The sequence below is a fragment of the Artemia franciscana genome, unplaced genomic scaffold, assembly GCF_032884065.1.
Source record: "Artemia franciscana unplaced genomic scaffold, ASM3288406v1 PGA_scaffold_73, whole genome shotgun sequence".
In the NCBI taxonomy this organism is placed as follows: Eukaryota; Metazoa; Arthropoda; class Branchiopoda; order Anostraca; family Artemiidae; genus Artemia; species Artemia franciscana.
In genome coordinates, this window is record NW_027062708.1 from 636,165 (window position 1) to 658,403 (window position 22,239).

Sequence of the window (22,239 nt, forward strand, 5' to 3'; positions counted from 1 at the left end):
GTTTGAGGTCAGTATGTTTCATGCCTCGGGCGAAATTTGTTGCTTGTTCTGTTTTATTTACTGCTATGCTTTTGTATTATGCTCATATGCAGAGAGGCAGGTTTTGGCCTATGATCCCCTTGTATACTGTAAGTTTTCAAAGTTTTCTCCTCCCCTAAGGGAATTAGGGGAGAAGGGAAACCGAATTTTTTCTACATTGAAGGTTTTTGTGGAATTTGAGAAAGGCCTTCTAGCCCCTTTTTTGGATACAAAATAAAGAGAAAAAATCATTTGGTTTGTATGTAAATTTATCAAGAATACTAAATATTTAGTTTGTTTATACACTCTTGGGAAAAAACTTGCCACAGAGGCGTTGCTATTATTACACCCCTGACAACCTTTTAAAACCTCCCCCTTGGCCACCAAAGAAGTTTCCTTTTTAGTAAAATTTTCATTTCTCTGTCTCATGTGACAAAAGTAGACTTTGTTGTGCTGTATTATGTCAATTGAATTTGTATTTGGAATTTTTTTTTTATAAAAAAGCTATAAAAATATATGAAAAGATTCAAACTAAATGTGAACTAGTTTTTCGGTGTTGTCTAATGCTGCTAAAGGAAATGTTAGGAAGTTTTTGTCTTTAAATGTTTTTGAAACAGGTTCATTTAACTTTTATGTTTTTTTTCCTTTGTTTAAATTATTTGATAATTGTTTTCATTCCTAAAGCAAGGAATCTTTGACCAACCTAGTCACTGCTTACCAGGTACCATTTTATGAGCATTCTACATACCTAAGCATCTTTTGGGGTATTTTCCTGATTTACAAAGGGGCAGCAAATATATCTTTATTCTCCTTAATTTCCGAATTTAACAGCCTTCTTTTGTAAACAACATCAGTGCCAAATACTATCTACACTGTTGCTGTACTTTGGAACAAATAATATTACATGATGGTATTTTAAGTGTGAGGATCGTAAATCCTCAAATTCTTCAACAAAAGTCTGTTTTAGTCTGTTTTTATGGCAATTGGTGTTAACCAAGTGACATATAGTGGATTCTGGAAAATTAGAAAGAAATGAGGTATTTTTAACTTACGAACGGGTGATCAGATCTCAATGAAATTTTATTTTTAGAAGGATATAGTGTCTTAGAGCTCTTATTTTAAATCCCGACCGGATCTGGTGACATTGGGGGGAGGAGTTGGGAGGGGGAAACCTAAAACTTGGAAAACACTTAAAGTTGAGGGATCGGGATGAAACTTGGTGGGAAAAATAAACACAAGTCCTAGATAGATTATTGACATAAACGGAACGGATCCGCTCTCTTTGGGGTAGTTGGGGGGGGGGGCTATTTCTGAAAAATTAGAAAAAATGAGGCATTTTTAACTTACGAAGCGGTGATCGGATCTCAATGAAATTTGATATTTAGAAGGATATCGTGTCTCAAAGCTCTTATTTTAAATCCTGACCGGATCTGGTGACATTGTGGGGAAGTTTGGGGTGAGGGAACCTAAAATTATGGAAAACGCTTAGATTGGAGGGATCGGGATGAAACTTGGCGGAAAAATAAGCAGAAGTCTTACATACGTGATTTACATAATTGGAACGGATCCGCTCTAATGGGGGGGGGGGGGTAATTCTGAAAAATAAGAAAAAAATGACGCATTTTTAACTTACAAAGGAGTGATCGGATCTTCATGAAACTTCATATTTAGAAGGAACTCGTAACTCAGATCTCTTATTTTAAATCTCAACCGGATCAAGCGTAATGGGGGGCAGTTGGGGGGGACCGGAAATCTTAAAGAATACTTAAAGCGGTGAGATCAGGATGAAACTGAATGGGAAGAATAGAAACCTGTCTAAGATACGTGACTGACATAACCAGACCGGATCTGCTCTCTTTGGTGGAATTGGGGGGGGGGGGTAATTTTGAAAATTGAGGTATTTGTAACTTACGAAAGGGTGACCAGATCTTAATGAAATTTGATGTTTAGAAGGATCTTGTGCTTTAAAGTTCTAATTTAAATTCCGACCAGATCCTGTGACATTGTGGGGAGTTGGAGGGGGAAACCGGAATTCTTGGAAAACGTGAAAATTGGGAAATTTTTATCTTACGAATAGATGATCGGATCTTAATGAAGTTTGATTTTTAGAAGGAATTCATGTCTCAGAGCTCTTATTTCAAATCCCGACCAGATCTTTTGACATTGGGGGGAGTTGGAGGGGGAAATCATGGAAAATCACTTGGAGTGGAGGAATCGGGATGAAGCTTGGTTGATAGAATAAACAAATGTCCTTGATACGTGATTGACAGAATCGTACTGGATTTGCTGTCTTTGGGGGAGTTGGGGGGGGTTCAGTGATTTGGTGAGTTTGGTGCTTCTGGACGTGCTAGGACGATGAAAATTGGTAGGCGTGTCCGAGAGCTGCACAATTTGACTTGATAAAGTCGTTTTCCCAGATTCGACCATCTGGGGGGCTAAAGGGAGAGGAAAAATTAGAAAAAATAGGTATTTATAACTTACGAGTGGGTGATAGGATCTTAATGAATTTTGATATTTAGAAGGACATCGTGACTCAGAGCTCTTATTTTAAATCCTGACCGGCATTAAGCCTCTTATTTTCCTTTTTAAATCAATCTATTGATTCATAGAATTTTGTTAGAGCTCATACCATATGATCTCTTGGCTCTTAGCTCTTCTCGCCTCGTCACAAGTGCCATATGAGCTCTTAGCTCTTGTTGTTTAAAGTCAAACACATATTGTATGGTAACTGATACATTGTGTTTTAGAATCTTATCAGGTTCTCAGGTTTTACTGTTATCGTAAATCCTCAAATTCTTCAACAGAAGTCTGTTTTAGTCTGTTTTTGTTTAAAGTCAGACACATATTGTATGGTAACTGATACATTATATTTCAGGTTCTTTTTCATTACTGTTATCGTTATTTAGCATTTTAAACTTCAGGTAAACCAAAATAAAGATTTTGCTGTTAATCTTATTAAATACTACAACTTTAATTTCCCAAGAATTAAGCTTTATAAACATGATTTTTTTTGGTGAATTTAGGAAGAATTGTCTGGATAAAAAGAGCCTTAAACTGGCGTACTCTTTAGTATCAGCTGAACTTTATTTAGACTAAGTTTGATTTTAATTGAGGATAAGCGGAATAAAGCTCCCACTTACATTCAAATTTGACAATCCAGTGATATCAGCTGTAAGCAAGATTTTGGGTGGAATTAAGAGAACTAATGTTTGTAAAAAGAAATTTAAGTAGGTATGTTGTCGAGTGTCAGCTAAATTTTAATTAAGCTTTTTCAAAATAGAAAGTAATTTGATTTTCTGTGAAGTGTAGCTCTACAAGCTAGTTCGTTTGGTTTATATGATTCATTTCAGCTCACTTATTGGATTTGAGTTCTGTTATACTGAAGAGTGGGCTATCAATTACATTTATTTTTGCTTTTGCAAGAAGTCCATCACCTTTTTCTTCAAGATGTGGGGGGTCATGTTCAAAATCCACAACATCGTTTTTTCTAGACCCCGTTGACGAAGGAGAGGAGGAATTCACTCCTCTCTTCTCTCTCCTCCTCTCTGTACTGGTGCACCCAAATGTAAATATTTCCATTTCAAGAAATTTATTTTTTCCTTTAATGGGTTTCTGTGCCTACTGCAGGCAATTGCTGATGGTGCAATAAACAAATCGAAAAGCACAGGATTAGTATTTAAGCTCACTTTTAGCTTTGAATAAATCAGGTAATCTTGATGTTCTAGTGGCGAGTGTTAGAGTTTGACCTATGTTAAGGTACCCGTTATCAGGCTTCTATCATCAAATTCATTAGAGCAACAATTTGTCATGAAAAAAAAATGAATTTTGAAAGGAAAAAAAAACCAATATCCTATTTAAACAAATGTCTGTGTTTTTTCAGTACTGTTGGCAATTTTTTTCTAGGTGCTGTCGTAAAATTTCTTTTCTAGGTAGTATTACCAAATTCGTTTCCTAGATACTCCTACCATGTTGTTTTTCTAGGTACTGCTACCAAAGCTATATTGATTTCTATCGTTGCCAGAAAATTAAAGGCGAAGACTATGAACCGTGTCAATATTTCAAAAGAGTTTTCAAATCTATTTGCCCTAGTCAATGGCTGGAAAAATGGGATACACAAAGAGAGGAAGGTCGTTTCCCAGGAAAAATTTAAATTGTTTAGTCTTAGTCGTGAATTTTCTTTGTAACAGAATGATTAAATATATAAACATGGGTTGTACCTATTAATTATTTTTTGTTCTAGTATTATTTGTACCATAACGTGACATAAAGAGAAAGGAGCGTCTCATTCAGCCACAATTTAGAATTATTTAGTCTTAGTCGTCCTTTTTTTTCTTTTTTTTTGTAAAGTATGATAAAATACACAAAGATGATGGCTTTTGACCCAGCATTATTGTTTGGAAAACATAAAAAAAAAATATCGGATGAATGGCAGCATTGATTGTCTATCAACAAACATTTGACAGTCATCTAGCCTCTTCGTATGAAAAAAAAGAGTATTGTACAGTTAAAATAATGATGGAGGTTAAAAGTTCTTAGGAGTATTAGGAGTTCTAGGAGTATGTGACACAGCGTTCGGACTCGCCTATAAATTCCTATATTTTGATGCACTCCTATAAAATGCCTATATTTTGGCTAAAATCCTATTATTCCTATATTTTCGGCTGAAGAGCACTAAGAACATTGTTCGAGATTTGGAATTTTCACTGCTCATTAAGCAAGCCAAGATGTGCTTTCTTTGCTTTTGACTCTGCTTGTAGACTGTGCTGTCTTTTGGTGTAGGTTGATAATTAATTACAAAAGTTGAGCTGTTCGAACTTAACTAACGCTTTGTGTTGAGCTTAGTTAGCTGCTTCTGCCTCGGCTATGCTGTTGTGTTGACTTAATAGCCTATGTTTGTTTTTGTCATGTTAGGCTTGTCCGAAATGAGCGAAGATCAGTATATAGGCTAGCAGTCTCTGCTTAATGAGACTGGAGTTCTTGTGACTTACGCGTTTCCTGGCTGAACGGTATTTAAAAGGCTGATATGGCCCAGTTTCGGACATATCCACATTTTTTCTTTTTATGGTCTTTTCATGGTTTGCTAAGATGGATTGCAGCAGTAGAAAGATTGGCAAATGGTATAAGACTGGGAACGACCAGTACTTGTCCTTTTGCAAACTCTGCTTGAAAAATCTTGGTTGCAAGGCTGGGATTGCTCAGCTAAGCCAACATGTGCAATCTGCAGAATACAAAGCCGTAGCTACTGCTCATTTACATCCACTGCAGCTTCATTTGACCGGAAAATCTTGAGTTGATGAAACAACCAAGGATAAACCCTTAGTTGGTAAAAACATGTTTTGTGAGCGTGATGCCGCTTATAAAGCTGAGTTAATATGGGTACTTCAGACGGTACAGAGTTCCATGTCTGCTGACTCTTCAGACCTTACTGTCACAACCTTCCATGCAATTTTCCCCGGTAAGATCCCCGACGGAATGTGCCTAAGTGCGAAGAAACTCACGTATCTGATCACCGATGCGCTGCATCCTTACTTTAAGCAAAGGCTTGTGAAGGACATTTAGTCCTATTCTGTACTAGAATATGATGAGACAACCAACAACGCTGGTATGAAAGAGTTACAGATACGTGCTCAGTATTGGTCCTCATACGGAAACGAAATCCAGAGCAGACATTTATGCACAAGTTTCATGGGCCAAGCGACAAGTGATGACCTATATAGGAAGATTATGTCAGCCATTGAGCAGAATCAGCTGCCGCTTGAAAAACTGATCACGCTTGGAAGTGCCGGACCAAACGTCAATAAAAGCGTTTGGAACAAGTTCAATGCCGAAAAAAAGAAATTGACGGGAAATGGAATGTTGAACATTGGTACTTGCAACATCCATATAATCCATAACGCTTTCTTGAAAGGTCTTCAGGTGCTCGGAAAGGAAAGTTTCGACTTAGTTATTCTTGTACATTCATTTTTTGACGGCTGCCCTGCACGTTGTGAAGACTATCGAAAGCGCCAAATAAAGTGAAAGTACCGGAGAATGCTTTCATAAAGCGTGTCCCAAGCCGCTGGCTGACAATTGGACGTGCCCTTGCTAGTATCATGCAGCAGTGGCCGGCAATCTTTCCTGAACTTCGTGCCGAGAGATAAAAAACCGAAGAAACTTCTGTCCACTCCCAAATTTCTGAAGATTGTGGCTTACATCAGAAGTGCGATGATGAGGCCCAACTTGAGTTTGTTCTAGCCTCAGCAGAACTGTTCACGAGTTCCACCAAACTGTCCCAGAGACAAGAGCCTCTTATTCATGTGCTGCACTCGGAGATCAAAATCTAGTTGTGGCGTTTTGCGGACAGGTCTTTAGTCCAGATTTCGTGACCGAAACTGAAAATCTATCACCAGAAATGTTGAATCTTGCTGAAACATTTTCAGAAAAGCCCATAGCTTCAGAAAATGTGGAACGAGCTTCCTGTCAAAAAGGAACACTGAAAGACAAAGCCATTTTCTATGTCAATGTGCGAAAACATTTTATTGCGGGTATTCGCCATATTTTAAACAAATATCCTCTGTAAAAAGATGGTTTTCTAGAGGCTTTACGCTTTTTGAGTCCGATCAACATGAAGGATTCAAGAAGCATTGCAGACGTAGACGTAGCTTTTTTGAACGGAAGCTGGACCCCGGGAGGACATTACTCGAATCGATCATTTTTGGAACCATTATTTTAGACTGGCGAATGAGCGCGGGGACAGCAAGTACCCGGAACTTACCAAGCTTATCAAAGCGGTGCTGACGATATCGCATGGCAGTGCAGATGTTGAGTGTTAGCTCTCGCGTTCTGTTAGGATTCTCGGCGAAGACCAGGCGTTGTTGTCTGAATGCGTTCTTGATGGGAGACTCATGGTATATGACACGTTGAGACTTCATGGAGGAAAACCAGAACGGTTTTTATTTCAAAAGAACTGTTGAATCTGGCACGTTCCGCACGGTCTCGGTATCAACAATATCTGGATGAAAAGAAAAAAGAAGAGCTATCCGAGAAGGGCTAAGCAGCTTTCAAAGAGGACAATCTGTGGAAGTTGCAGGAGGTCCTTGACAACAAAAAAAGAAATAGAAGACCTGGAAAGCAAAAAGAAAAAACTTCGAATATTAGAGTAAGAAAAGATAACAGTATCAGATACTCTACTTCAGGAAGCGACCTACAGAATGAAAAAGGCTGCCGAGTCCAACAGTTCCACAGATATTGGCCTAGCTGTTTCTTTGCTTGAAAGAGCTGTGAAGTCCAGAACAAGTGAGAGAGAGCAGATTTTGTAATTTGCGAGAATGGAGCAGTCTCCTGCAAAGAGAAAAACTGATCTCATATCGAAATTGATGCCCAAGAAACAGCAAGAGTGATTCCAAGTAATTTACCTGTAGCAGTCAATCGTTGGCACAGTATGTGTATCTGATTTTTTACTGTTTTTTACTATTTATACAGTTTGTATTGGAAGTAAAAAAAAAAAAAAAAGAAAAAAAAAACAGAAACTCGAGAAATAATAAAAGTATGTGACCAGGCATCCCACGCCATCTACCACAGATCTGGCCCCGGAGACTTCCAAATCCTATATTTGGCCTATATTTGGGCTCGGGAAATCCTATAAAAATAGGACAGAGCCTATAATTTGAAACGAACCGACCTGTCCGAACCCTGAGACACTAATCAACAAGGCTCAGGTTTGTTTTGAGATTTTCACATAACTACATATTTCATTGAAGAGGTTAACACTTCCTTAAACTGAAATTAAGCCCATTTGTCGCCAGTCAACAACTATACACAAATCTCAATCCTGCGTTCCAATTTGGCTGTTTGTGGTGTAAGATACAGTAGTACAATTTAATAATGGCAGTTGTCCTAATTCACTGCATCAGGCATGTGTGAGTTACTTGATGTCAAAAAACGCAAGTAATGCGAACCTAGGGCTACTCGTTTTTTTTGGGAGCGAAGACTTAATCTGGTTTCGTCATTTTCATTGAAGGTTTCATACACCTTAATTCGGTGTTATTACTCTCGTTTGTATTGCACACAGTTTCCTCACGTGAACTCTTTTTTATGTTCATTTTTACAAGAAAATTAAGTTCGTTTCACTCAGGAACTTGCTGTCCTATCATCTCTTCTGTTAGGATTTTACAGCTACTCGTTGCTTTGTTCTGCTTATTCAGCGAAAAGACGGAAAAACCTGATCTGGAGATCGATTTCGGTGGAAATAACACAATTGGTGCAGCTCAAATATCTACATAAAATCCTTCAGCTTTCTCTTGTCGTTTTTTCTTTTGGTAATAAAAACCATTTTTCTCCTCCCGAAAAAAAATTGCACGAACACGACATCGATCAAACAAGAATCACGACATCGATTAAAATTGAAGCCACACAACAGAGTAAATGTTCGCAAATAACCTGGGCCTAACTTAATAAGGATTGAAGACTAATTTTTTCGTGAATGCGTAAGTACAATATACGGATAAAAGACAATAATAGGAACTTATAATAAATAGGAACTAAGTACTTATTGAGACAAATCATTATCTAATTTAAAGAAAGATGCGTCACTCAATTAACGGTATAATGAATTTTTTCATGCATTAACTTTATGCTGTCGTAACAAATGATAAAATTCTAGAGTATTCTCGCTTTGACTGGACTTAATTTCAGAATAATTTTTCCATAGTTGTATCATTGTCTTTTTCTTGTAATTAAATTCCGTTTAAGTACTGAATCATTGTGAAATTTATGTACTCATCTAAGGCAATTTAACCCATGGCTCGTATGAGCCTTTTGTTTTGATTTACAGAAATATTAACTTTTGGTAGAATTAAAAGCATACATTTCGTTTCCTTCAATTCCTTGCTATGCTTCCATCTTTGAATGGCCAGCCTGCTTAGCGAAAAGACTGATTAAACTGAATTCGTAATTGTTTATCGGGAAGAACAATGTGATCCGTACCAGCTAGTGTTATTGCATCCTTAATCTGTCTACGTGTTTATTGTTAAATCTTCTCCCCTGAAAAAAATGAACGAGCACAATCTTGGTCAAACTTATTAACTGTTAAAGGCTAACCTCTACAGTTTTAGGGTTTCAAATAATAAGAAGAGGTAATAATAAATATTAATTGGAGACAATTCGTCATCTAGTTCATTAAAAGGTGTTTTACCTTTAATTAAAGGTAACATGTATTCTCTCTTGAATTAAGGATATATACTCCTCTTTAAATTTCGGGGTCTCTCCATGTGGTATGTGGTGTTTTTCTGTGGAGGGAACATCGTGACACAATTGCAACTATACCAATGACTTCCAAAATGTGAACTACAGCACACATTAGAACATACTGACGTCTCTTTTTAAATACCCTCCTATACACTCTAGTCTCTATAAATGCTGAAACTATTAATGCCGCGTTTTATTTTGTCTTGTTTCAGTCTAGTTTCAGTCCGGTTTCCTTAATAGCGTTTTTTTTACATATTTAGTAAGCTCAAAGCCGTTCTATTTACGATATCCGTAAGGGACCGTACCATTTTCCTGAACTAGATCCCGAAAATGGAAACTTGTTCGTCCAGGTAGTTTCACCCCTTGTTTCATGAAAATGGTGTCAGAAAATATTTACCTGGTGGATGTGGATGAAGACTTCTTTTATTTTGTTGACCAACCAGGTTAGTATTTTTCCAGATATGTGTGCGGCACTGTTTTTCTGTGCCTACTATATGGTATGCCCTGGCTCTAGCAAATTACAGTTCTTCGTGTCTTTTTGAATCCTAAAAAAGGCAGACTTCACTTTAAAAAAGCTAGTAACCCTCAAGAAACATTCGCCGATTTTCAAAACTTTTGATAGTAAGCTGCCTAGCTCTTTTCCAGCGTTATATTGGTCAAAAGCAGTACCGAAACGAAACAAAACAAAGGCTCAAATAAAACGGAATTGTGCAAAACAAGACTGGAAACGGCAGCCCAAACTGAAACTATCTTGTCTCAAATAAAACGCGGCTTTAAGTCTCACCCTAGAGATTGGGCTTCAAAAGATAGTACTTCTTCAATTGTGACGAGGTCTTTTTCTTTGATTAAAGTACGTTTGGTTTAGCACTATATCTTTTAATAGCAGACAATTTTACCGTGGTTCAAGTGAATATTTTGCTCTAGTGTTATTTTTACAAGAACGTTAAATTTCGGTTGAATGAACCAAATTGTACTTGAGACGAGACGTAGGCTGTTCAACCCGACTCTAGCACCAATGATACACTGGACTACATTCTGTCACTCTCCTTGGTTTACTATTTAGAAGGGGAGGGAAATTCTAACCATGAATGTCTCCGTGCATCTAGAGTCTGTCCAGGGATTGAGGTCTTTCTTCATTTTGGCTGCTATGATTTAGTTTGACATTCATGCTTTTTGATCCATTGGGAAGGGGGCTTAATTTCGAGCTACTCGTGTGTTAGGTACGCGCTTGGGCGCCGTATAAGTGTCCAAACTATCTGAGCGTTTCGCTCCTAGTGATAGTGGATGATGAATGCTTCTAATTGCACATTTGCATTAAGTTTTCCTTGGTTTTTCTTTGACCAAGCTCGGAAATACTCTTAGGCACTTCTGATCAAGGATTTTGAGTGAGAGATCATTTTCTGCTTTTATTAGCGGAAGCCAAATTAGATGTGCTATCTCAAAACATGAGCTATCCTAATTTGTATCTTAAACAAAATTAACCTAAAGCTTAAAAGGCAGAAGGCAAAATTATAATTAGCAGAATGTGGAATACGTAAAATTAAAAAAAAAACACTTTTACACGGCTATCCTTATAATTTGTGATTTGGCTCATTAAAAATAGAAGCTTAGTTCTACTCAAATATTAGGAATATTGTCATCAGCGACATCTTTTGTCTTGTGGTTTTGTATGTATTTCTCGAATCTGTTTTCCCAGTAAAAAGACTATGATTGTATTCCACGAATTGAATTATTATATATGATAGTTATTTGTTTGTTGTCTAATTAGTATTTATTTTTCTTCAAAACAACAGATAACACAAAAAAATATTTAAAAAAGTGCAGAATAGACCTCAACGGTGGCCTCATTTATCTATTGTAAGCATTTAGGGGCTAAATTTGTTGTTTCGCCCCTCATTTTAGCTGAAATAATTAAAGCTAATTCAGTTCTGGGACACACTCTACTATCAAACAGTTCGTGGTAACGAACTGTAGTAAGGAGCGACCCGGCTCAATAGTAACCAAAACTCTAAAAAATTGAATTTTGATATCAATAGCTACATCAAAAGAATCGCATTTTAATGCTGATTTTAAATAGATAAGTTTCATCAAGTTTAGTCTTACCCATCAAAAGTTACGAGCCTGAGAAAATTTGCCTTATTTAAGAAAATAGGGGAAAACACCCCCTAAAAGTCGTAGGATCTTAACGAAAATGACACCATCAGATTCAGCGTATCAGAGAACCCTACTGTAGAAGTTTCAAGCTCCTATCTACAAAAATGTGGAATTTTGTATTTTTTGCCAGAAGACAAATCACGGGTGCGTGTTTATTTGTTTGTTTTTTTTTTGTTTTTTCTTTTTCCCAGGGGACATCGTATCGACCAAGTGGTCCTAGAATGTCGCAAGAGGGCTCATTCTAACGGAAATGAAAAGTTCTAGTGCCCTTTTTAAGTGACCAAAAAATTGGAGGGCATCTAGGCCCCCTCCCACGCTCGTTTTTTCCTAAAGTCAACGGATCAAAATTTTGAGATTGCCATTTTGTTCAGCATAGTCGAAAACCATAATAACTATGTCTTTGGGGATGACTTACTCCCCCAAAATTCCTGGGGGAGGGGCTGCAAGTTACAAACTTTGACCAGTGTTTACATATAGTAATGGTTATTGGAAAGTGTACAGACGTTTTCAGGGGGATTTTATATTGTTTGGGGGTGGGACTGAGGAGAGGGGGCTATGTTGGAGGATCTTTCCTTGGAGGAATCTGTCATGGGGGAAGAAAAATTCAATGAAAAGGGCGCAGGATTTTCTAGCATTACTATAAGAAAACAATGAAAAATAAACATGAAAACTTTTTTCAAATGAAAGGAAGGAGTAGCATTGAAACTTAAAACGAACAGATATTATTACGAATATGAGGGGTTCTAATAATACTTTAGCATAAAGAGCGAGGTATTTAGGAGGAGATAGATACCTCGCTCTTTATGCTAAAGTATTTTTAGTAATTTCAACTATTTATTCTACGGCCTTTCTGATTCAGGGATCATTCTTAAAGAATTGGGACAAAACTTACGATTTAGTGTAAAGAGCGAGGTATTAACGAGAGTACAAACCCCCTCGTATACATAATAAAAATATAAAGTTATGAAAGTTTGTTACGTAAGTTAATTCTTAAGTTACGTCTATTTTTTACTAATAAAAACGTTCGTTAAAGATTAAAAGTTCTAGTTGCCTTTTTAAGTAACCGAAAAATTGGAGGGCAACTAAGCCTCCTTCTCCACCCCTTATTTCTCAAAATCGTCTGATCAAAACTAAGAGAAAGCCATTTAGCCAAAAAAGAATTAATATACAAATTTCATTTTAATAATTTATGTGCGGAGAGCCAAAACCAAACATGCATTAATTCAAAAACGTTCAGAAATTAAATAAAAAAAACTAATTTTTTTAGCTGAAAGTAAGGAGCGACATTAAAACTTAAAACGAACAGAAATTACTCCGTATATGAAATGGGTTGTCCCCTCCGCAATCCCTCGCTCTTTACGCTAAAGTTTGACTCTTTGCCACAATTCTACTTTTTAAAACAATTAAAAGCTTTAGCGTAAAAAGCGAGGGATTGCGAAAAGGACAACCCATTTCATATACGGAATAATTTCTGTTCGTTTTAAGTTTTAATGTCGCTCCTTACTTTCAGCTAAAAAAAATTGGTTTTTTTTTTATTTAATTTTATTTAAATTATAAGCTCGAGTTGGTTCACCGAGAAAAAACATAATCAATACAAAGGAGCGTTTCTGATAAAGATTCTAGAACTCTTTCCATCAGTAATTTTTTTCTATTATTTAAAATGCTAGTACTATGCAGTTTCATTATTTAAAATCAATTTGGTGACGCTATATCTCCGACGGTTAATTTTGTTCCTATAAAAACCCAAAGATCCGGTTTTCTTCAGTTTCAAAATCAATTTAATTTAGCGCTTCCTCATACTTGCTAACAATATAATTTTAGCTTAGTTCAAAGGTTTCTAGAATTTTGTTCATTCAAATGCCTTAATGATTTACAATGCTTGAATTAGTTAATTTGAAACTTACCAGACCATAAAAACACAACCATACCAGATAAATATTTTTAAAAACTTGGGAAATCGGGAATTTAAAATTTGATGAAAAAGACGCCAATATGGAGTTTTTGGTAGGAGCGGGCGTCAAACGAGACAAAAAGAAATATCAGTGAAAAAACAGCAAAAAATAAGCTGGGAATCACTAAGTTGTTAATTTTTTGGACGGAAAGTGCCGTCATATTTTGATAATTAATTTTGCTTGTTCATTTAACGGTTCAACGTGGCAATACTGACAGAAATATGGTAATGTCCAAAAAAACTTCATAATTTCGAAACAGACAAAGGAAAAATCTTTGAATTTGCAATTTTCAGGTATGAATAGACCTGGGATGGGTCCAAATTTTTTTTTTTTTGGTGTCTTTGGTACTTTTAAATTCTTTTTGGGTAATAAATGGGATCACATATGTGATATTCAGTAAAAATTCCGAATGTAGGTTACCTTGATTAAACTTACTAGGTGACGAGTAGGAATTTACCAGCGGCATTCAAAACTAAAAAAAAAATGTGCTGATTAGATCTAATATGGAAATTTGCGTTGCAGCTTAGTTCCAACCGCGAATTAAGTTTTCGAAAAAAAAAGAAGAGAATTATTCGGTTATGTGATTGGATGTCAAAAAAGTAAATCTGGCCGATCAAAACAGCGATTCAATCGAACTTTTCTTTTTTGACACACACAGTACAAGTAACCAATGAACTCTCACTTATTTTATTTCAAAAATTCTTCATTCAGAGTGGTAAAAGTAGCATATTTTCTTGCGTTGTATTTATTCAGATATTGAAAAGTTCGTCACTATTTTTACCACATTACTTTGTAATATGATGGAAGTATTAATATAATTAAACATTAATAACATACCAAAACGCAGTTTTAAGAATGAATAGACTTGAGATGGGTCCAAGGGAAATTTTTGTTCTGTTTTGATGTTCTGGGTAATTTAAAGGCCTGAACTTCACAGCAGTAATTGAGCTCACTTTTAAGTCAGGATTAAAAAGGATTCAAGGCAATTGGCAGGGGTAATCCTAAATACTTTCTCGAGACATAAGGTCTTCTTTTGAGAGGTAGAAAGCGAAGCCAGTTAAGCTTTCAATTGTTTGTTTCTATTATTCGTGACTAGCAAAAAGGTGCCAGACCGTTATTTGCGAGAAAACAAGAGTTGGCTAGCCTTAGAAAGCGAATCCAACCTGCTAGTAGAAAGAGTGTCTGGCTAGTGGTTTTAACGTTAATTTCAAATTATGAACCATACGACTTATAAAACTCCCATTTTTGGTTTTTCCTTTCATTTTGAAGTCACTTGCTTCAAGAAATGAATAGCGTTTTGGATCATGATAATGGAAGTGTGGTCAATTTTCAAATATCTTACTTTTCCAGTTGTTATTCACAATAATTTTCACTAGCCGACCTTATAAGCCAGCTTGGCTTTTCAACTGGTACTTTTTGCTGTTGAGAACCGGCTTTTTGCGAAAAACCTCTATAATAATTATGTATTCCCTTTTAATTTATGATGAAGTTAATTTTTACCAGAATCAAAGATGTAAACTACTCTTTCTATAAATGATACAATACACAAGTGTCATTGGCGGGACCAAAGAGTACGGATAACTTATTCTAAAGAAATAATCGATACAAAATATTTGCCAATGTGAGATCGTAGTAGATTGTTTTATGCAAATTTGGTCGTTAGTTCCCTGCAATAAAAATCAAGACTAAAATCATCAAAAGAAAAAAAGAAGCAAGAGGGGAAAGGATGGGGGGAGGTTAGAGTTCCAATATTTTCGGACAATGACCTCTGCAAGTTGACGGAGAGAAGTGGCTTACCGCCGTCTACTAATCAGCAAAGAAACCTTATTTTATCCAATCACCATCATAATTAAATTCAAAATTTTTATATTTTTGTTTTTGATGCACCTATATTCTGTTTTGAATAACGTTATCTGGAATACCATCATTCAATATAAACAGCATACAACGAATCCTGAATGAAACAAAGTCTTAGTTTTTTGAACAACTGACCTCGGAATTCGGCAATCCTGTTTTACTGAGCCAATGACAGCAATGCATTTTCCTAATATGTTATTGCCAAAAAAGCAACAAAATATAAAAAACTCGAAGCTTCGATTTACTGCAAGACTGGAACAAACATTGAAGAAAACAAAATCTTACAATAAAATGGCACACCAGACAAAATTCATAAAAAAAAGTAATATAGAGCAAGATGGGAAATATTTATTGCACAAAACTTACATTACTGGCAGTAACATTTAACTCTTTTGCACCTGATAAACAATTGGACATGGCAGTTAATATTTTTGACTGTCTGGAAAAGGGCGTATCAGCAAGCCGGCTGTATTTCAGAAGCGCAAACTTCGAAAAAGGCCAGAGCCAACCCTCAAAATGCTCATTGAAGGGGAAGGGGATCCATAGTTTGAAGAAGTTCTACGAAATCTATAAATCTTTCTTTAGGGCCAAAATATCTACGATAAACCTCAAATACCTCCGAAAAAAATGAAAACTTTGAACAAAAACTGTATTTTGCACCATAATAATTTGATGAAATAATCGTACTGGCAATACTGAACATCTTTTAAAATTACTGCTCACATTTACAAATCCTTTTTTATTTATAATAACTGCCATGGATTGCAAATATTTTCATTGAAACAAGCTTTGGGTTGTAAGGTCTTCTTCTTAGATTTTGAGTTTCAGATTGTGATCTGTTGTTTTCTTCGACGATAGCTTCCAAACGATCGAACTTATTTATATAACAAGTATAACTCTACATACATGTGTATATAAATTTATTTTTACTTTTTAAAAAGCCATGTTTAATTGATTCCATTTGTTTATATACAATGTATTCCAACTGAAAATTTATTACATTAGGCTAAGTAAATACAGTAAAGCATTTATTTGAAATTAGTAGGGTTGTGGGATGGACCAACGCTTCAGCATAATTCCTAATTTCTTTGGAGGGGTTAAGAGTAGTTTTGGGATAAAACCCTATGGCTCATATGTGTACCCTTGTGCTCACAGGTTTGGATTGTTTAAGCATCTTTCAAAATAATTTAAAAAAGATGTGTTTTTGTTTTAGAGGAACGAAAAATTCTGGTTGGAGCTTGTCTGAACACACTATCGTGTGTATTTTCTTAGATTATTGAAGATCGCAAAACCAATAGACTCTGTGCTATCATCCTCAAAACCATTTTGCAACAATGCCATGTCCATAAAATAGTTTTATCAGCCTCATCAGCCTACTTCAGCACCATGTTTGGTGGTAGCTTTCAAGAAAAAGATAAAAAAGAGATCATCATCAAAGAAGAATCAAAAGATGTAATTGAAGCTATGTTGGAGTATTGTTATAGACGACAAATCAAAATAAATCATCCATAAGCGCTGAAATTGATTAGATGAGCAGATGAACTTGACATCGCCACTGCGATTAACCATCTGGATAAGAACTTGAGCGGTGTAATTAATACTGACGATTCTGTAAACTACTTGGAGGTATCCATCCGGTTCAGAAGTTAAAACGAACCTCATCTGTGTCTTCTTCAAGTGGATGATAGCTCCATCAAAACTATTTAAAATTTACGCACGTAGATGTATTATTTGAGCTGTTAAAGCATGAATAATAGTAATTGTCTGTTTCATTTTATTTATTCGGTTTTTTAGAGAGTCGTTGTCTGGAAGAGTGACGACCTCTACCTTGGAGTAATAAAAAACTACATGGCACCAGTAATTAAAACCTACATGGCATACCATAAGCGCTGAAATTGATTAGATGAGCAGATGAACTTGACATCGCCTCTGCGATTAACCATCTGGATAAGAACTTGAGCGGTGTAATTAATACTGACAATTCTGTAAACTACTTGGAGGTATCCATCCGGTTCAGAAGTTAAAACGAACCTCATCTGTGTCTTCTTCAAGTGGATGATAGCTCCATCAAAACTATTTAAAATTTACGCACGTAGATGTATTATTTGAGCTGTTAAAACATGAATAATAGTAATTGTCTGTTTCATTTTATTTATTCGGTTTTTTAGAGAGTCGTTGTCTGGAAGAGTGACGACCTCTACCTTGGAGTAATTAAAAACTACATGGCACCAGTATTCATATGGAATAACATAATTTCAAAGTTCCTCAATTCGCATATTATAGAATGGACTACATTTAAAAACAATTTGTAGGTCTTAAGTCAAATAATATTAATCTATAGTCGAAACCGTCTTTTTACCCGATAGTACCTTGTACTTTAACCTAATTCAAACATGACACATGTCAATAGTTACCCTACCACCAATATGGCCTTCACGACAATATTTGATGTTATGTCATCTCAATTTACTTTTTTACCAATTGTTGGGCAACACACTGAATAATCTATTTATACGAATGCTGGCAGCCTTTCCCTCTACAGTTAAAAGAAGAAAACTACTACGAAGTGCTTTGAGGACTCCAAGATCTTGAATTGGCTTTCAATAATTAAGAATTTTGATAGAGTTAAGTCAATAAGTTTGGTATTAAAGCTGGGTATTAAACCCAGCACGCCCCCCGGACACGATTATTGACTGCGAAACAACCAACAAAAATTGGCTTCTGGAACGTGAGAACTATGAGTCAGTTATCAAAAACTGAGCAAGTTCTCAGAGAGATGAAGCAATACAATATTGACATACTAGCCCTAAGCGAAATACGTTGGAAAGCTGTAGGCCAAGAAACACTAGATCACGGATATGTACTGTTGTATAGCAGAGGGGACAACCATCATCAGGCAGGTGTAGGACTTATGATGTCCCCTGCAGCATACCGAACAATGCTGAAATGGACTCCAATAAACGAAAGGATCTTGTTTGCACGATTTGCTATAACACACACTAAGCTTTCTGTTATTGTATGCTACGCTCCTTCCAATGAGGCGGATGATGATGTCAAAGATAGCTTCTATGAAACCTTGCAAGCTGTCACCAAAGACATCCCCAACATGATGTTCTATGTGTTGTTGGTGATCTGAATGCCAAACTAGGAGCCGATCGCAATTACTGTCCGGAAGTCCTAGGACCGCATGGACTTGGCCAGATTAACGAAAATGGTGCATTACTAGTAGACTTCGCGCTAAGTAATGACCTTGTCGTTGGTGGGACACTCTTTGAGTATAAAAATGTGCACAAGTACACATGGACATCTCCAGATGGTTCAACGCGAAACCAAATTGACCATTTCCTGATCGCCAGAAGGTGGCGTACAAGCCTGTTAGACGTATGTGGGTATAGAGGAGCAGACGCCTAGTCGGATCACATGCTCATGATCGCCCACGTACAGATCAAACTACATGCCCAAAAGAGGACACAGCAAGATCTGAAGAAACTGTACGACACGGACAAGCTACAGGATCAAAAAATCCGCAGAGATCTCTGTGTCTCTTTATGGAACAAATTTGATGCCTTGGCTGTTGAGGCAAATGACTCAGAAAGCGTCGAAGAGAAATGGGAGAAAATAAAAAGTGCATACACGACGATTGCCGCAGAAAAGCTAGGTTTCCGAAAGTAGCCAAAGGAAAGGTGGATCTCTGACATAACATGGAAACTGATTGACGAACGAAAGGCACTCAAGCAAGCCATGCTCATAGATACTACAAGGTGTTCAGAGCTGGCAACAAAACCATTATACAAAGAAAAGATAAAGAGGTAAAAAAGAGTGCAAGAAAGGACAAGAGACAGTTCCTTGAAAAGAAAGCAGCTTTAGCTGAAGAAGCTCCTAGGAAGGGTGACTCCAAGACTGTCAACCGATTGACAAATGAGATGGTAGGAAAACAAAGCAGCCGAATCACCCTTGTCAAGGACGAAAATGGGTCAATTATATCTGATCCAGAAAAAATTGACGAGAGATGGGCTTTCCATTTCGAAAAACTTCTGAACAGACCGAGAACTTGCGACCAATCAAACGTACCTGATATCCCTTTTATGTATTTTGACATCAATACAGATCCTCCGAGTGCTGAGGAGATCATGCATGCAAGTTAAAAAATGGACGAGCCCCGGGTATTGATGGCATTTCAGCAGAAATGCTGAAGTACTCAATTAGTACCTGCATATCCATTTGGCTTTCTCTCTTCACCAAATATGGACCTTAGGGAAGGTCCCAAGAGATTGGAGCAGAGGCATTATAGTCAAACTCTTCAAAAAGGGAGACTTGATGAACTGCCATAACTGGAGAGGGATCAATCTTCTCCCTGTCTCATCCAAACTATTAGCCTCCGTCACTTTGCAGCGTCTGCGGAAAGCACTAGACGCAACTCTACGAGAAGAGCAGCATGGTTTCAGAACTGGGAGATCCTGTTCTGGCCTAATATTTGTACTGAGAATGCTTGTCGAAGAATCAAAAGAATGGAACAAGAAGCTCTACCTTCTATTCATTGACTTTGAAAAAGCATTTGACTCAGTTGACAGAGATTGCTTGTGGAGAGTTTTGAAATACTACGGAATTCCCGAGAAAATAGTAGATATGATTATAGCGCTTTATGAAGAATCGGAATGTTGGGTAAAAACCGAAAACGGTACAACCAGATTTTTCAAGATCATGCCTGGTGTTCGTCAAGGATGTGAACTTTCCCCCATGCTCTTTATAATTATAATGGATTATGCCCTGAGATTCGCATAGGGCTACGGGGTAAAAGTAAGCAACAAGCAACTGTTCGATCTGGACTTCGGGGACGACGTTGTCCTTCTCGAAGAGTCTAAAGAACGGTTGCAGCAGCTAATTGACACTATTACCGAGAATGCAGAGAATGTCAGGCTAAAGATAAACATTAACAAATCGAAGAGCATGGCCATCACAACCTCGCCACTTGTTCTCCATTGCAAACACAAGGATCTAGAACAAGTCCAGGAGTTCAAGTACCTGGGTAGCTGGATTGATTGTGATGGAGAGATCTCGACCGAGATTAAACGTGGAATTGGACAAGCTACAGGTGCCTTCAATAGATTCAAGCCTATTTGGAGAAGTAATAAATATTCAATGCGACTGAAGCTTCGACTCTTCAACAGCAATGTACTCTCAATTCTCCTTTACGCAAGTGAATGTTGGAAAATAAACATCCAGCTTGAAAAAAGGATCCTTGCATTTGAAAATATGAGCCTCAGAAGAATGTTGAATACAAGCTGGCAACAAAAAATTACAAATGCAGAAATACGCAGAAAAACAGGTCAACCTCCAGTCATTGAGTTGCTGAAAAGAAGGTGGTGGACATACCTGGGACACGTTCTTCGTATGGAAGAGAGCCGCCTTCCTCGAACAACCTATGAATGGAAGCCAGACGGTAGAAGAAAGAGAGGCCGCCCCAAAATACATTGAGACGAACACATGATCGAGATCTGAGGACGGCCGGCACCTCACTAATACCTGAATGGGAAGACGTCATCGCTGCAGCACCAATACGAGACGAATGGAGAGGCTTTGTCGACGCCCTATGCGCCACTGATGGCTCTGGAGGAACTAAGGTCTAAGGAAGGTATTTATCTGTGCTTGGATGAACTAGAAAAAAAGACATAATATTGATGACATAGAGATTATAGTTTACCTAGGTTTATCACTTGCCAAGTAAGAGACCATTAAACAGATCATCCGTATCCCTACGGATACGAGAAAAATATTATGGGTACGCACTGCACCAGCATTTGGCGGGGAAGTGCATGCACCAACAGTATGCAAGGAACAGAGTATTGGACGTGGAACTGTATCATAGACTAAAATTCCCAACCAGAAAACCAAATCGTGAATATCTTCCCAAATTAATATTATACAAAATATAACTTTTATTTATAATTTATTATGAGTAATTTTATAACTGTTTTATTATCATTCTGAGTATGAACCTAAAACTGTAAAAATAAATATAATTTGATCATTGGCGGATCCAGGGCCCCCCCCCCCCGGATTTTTTCTAGCGCCCTCTTTTCCTATTTTTTTTCTTTTTTCACTCTTTTTTTTAGAATAAATTTGTCAATTTGGTCAACTGTTGGCACCCTTTTCACATTGCCCCCACCCCCTAAGATTCTCCTCTAGATCCGCCCCTGACTTTGATATCTCTTAAAATACATCCATTTTTTCACGATTTGCTCCAGCACTACGAAAATGATAAAGAGTACAAATAATTCGAAAGATTAGGAAATAATGCCTTATAAGGCTGTTAGAAAAACCTTAAATGTATTAGTATCTTCTGCTCTTAAAAAACCTTATAGAATTTCTCGAAAAACTTACAAGTTTAGAACAGCTATAAAATCCTTAAAGCATTTTCTCAATATCCTATGCGTCTTAACTTAGCAGAAGCATGAATCACGATACTATGTATAAGATAGAAATTGGCAGATTCATGACTTGGCTTGACAGTTTTGACATTACACAAAACATTAGACTCTAGGAACTATTTTTACTGGTATTGAATGATGAAACTTACAATAAGAATTGTACTTGTAGTCACTGGTATTAACAAATTAAGCACTGTATAAGCTCACTAAATTCAGAAATATGGAATGAAAAAAAAGACCAACAAATAACGACCAAGGGAAACTAACTAATAGAAATAATGAAAAACAACAACAAAATAACACATGTCAAAATACAGGACCAAGATGGGCTGAATATTTTTGTACAAAATAAGAATTTTTTTATAAAACAAAACAATATAAATCCATGGCTTTATGCTGGCAAACATTTGGATAATCTGTACTAAGTTCACTTTTTAATCCATTATATGGAAAGTTTTAAGATTCCATCATACACCTATTCTTTGAAGTCCCCCCCCCCGAACTGCTTGATTTAAGGCCACCACAATTGCGATGATAGTAATCTGGCACTCTCGACGGACACGTTACAGGGGATTTTCTTTGCAAGTAAAATTTGAACCATCCAG

General features: G+C 36.8%; 1 protein-coding gene across 1 annotated transcript in view; it reads right to left on the reverse strand.

The window, feature by feature from the left end:
* LOC136042152 (kelch-like protein 28) overlaps positions 1-22,239 on the reverse strand; it is an 80,003-nt gene that overhangs the window by 36,586 nt on the left and 21,178 nt on the right. The window contains exon 2 of the transcript XR_010621187.1: positions 8,864-9,039. The gene's annotated coding sequence lies outside the window, so the exon portion shown is untranslated. The remainder of the gene's footprint in view (positions 1-8,863; positions 9,040-22,239) is intronic.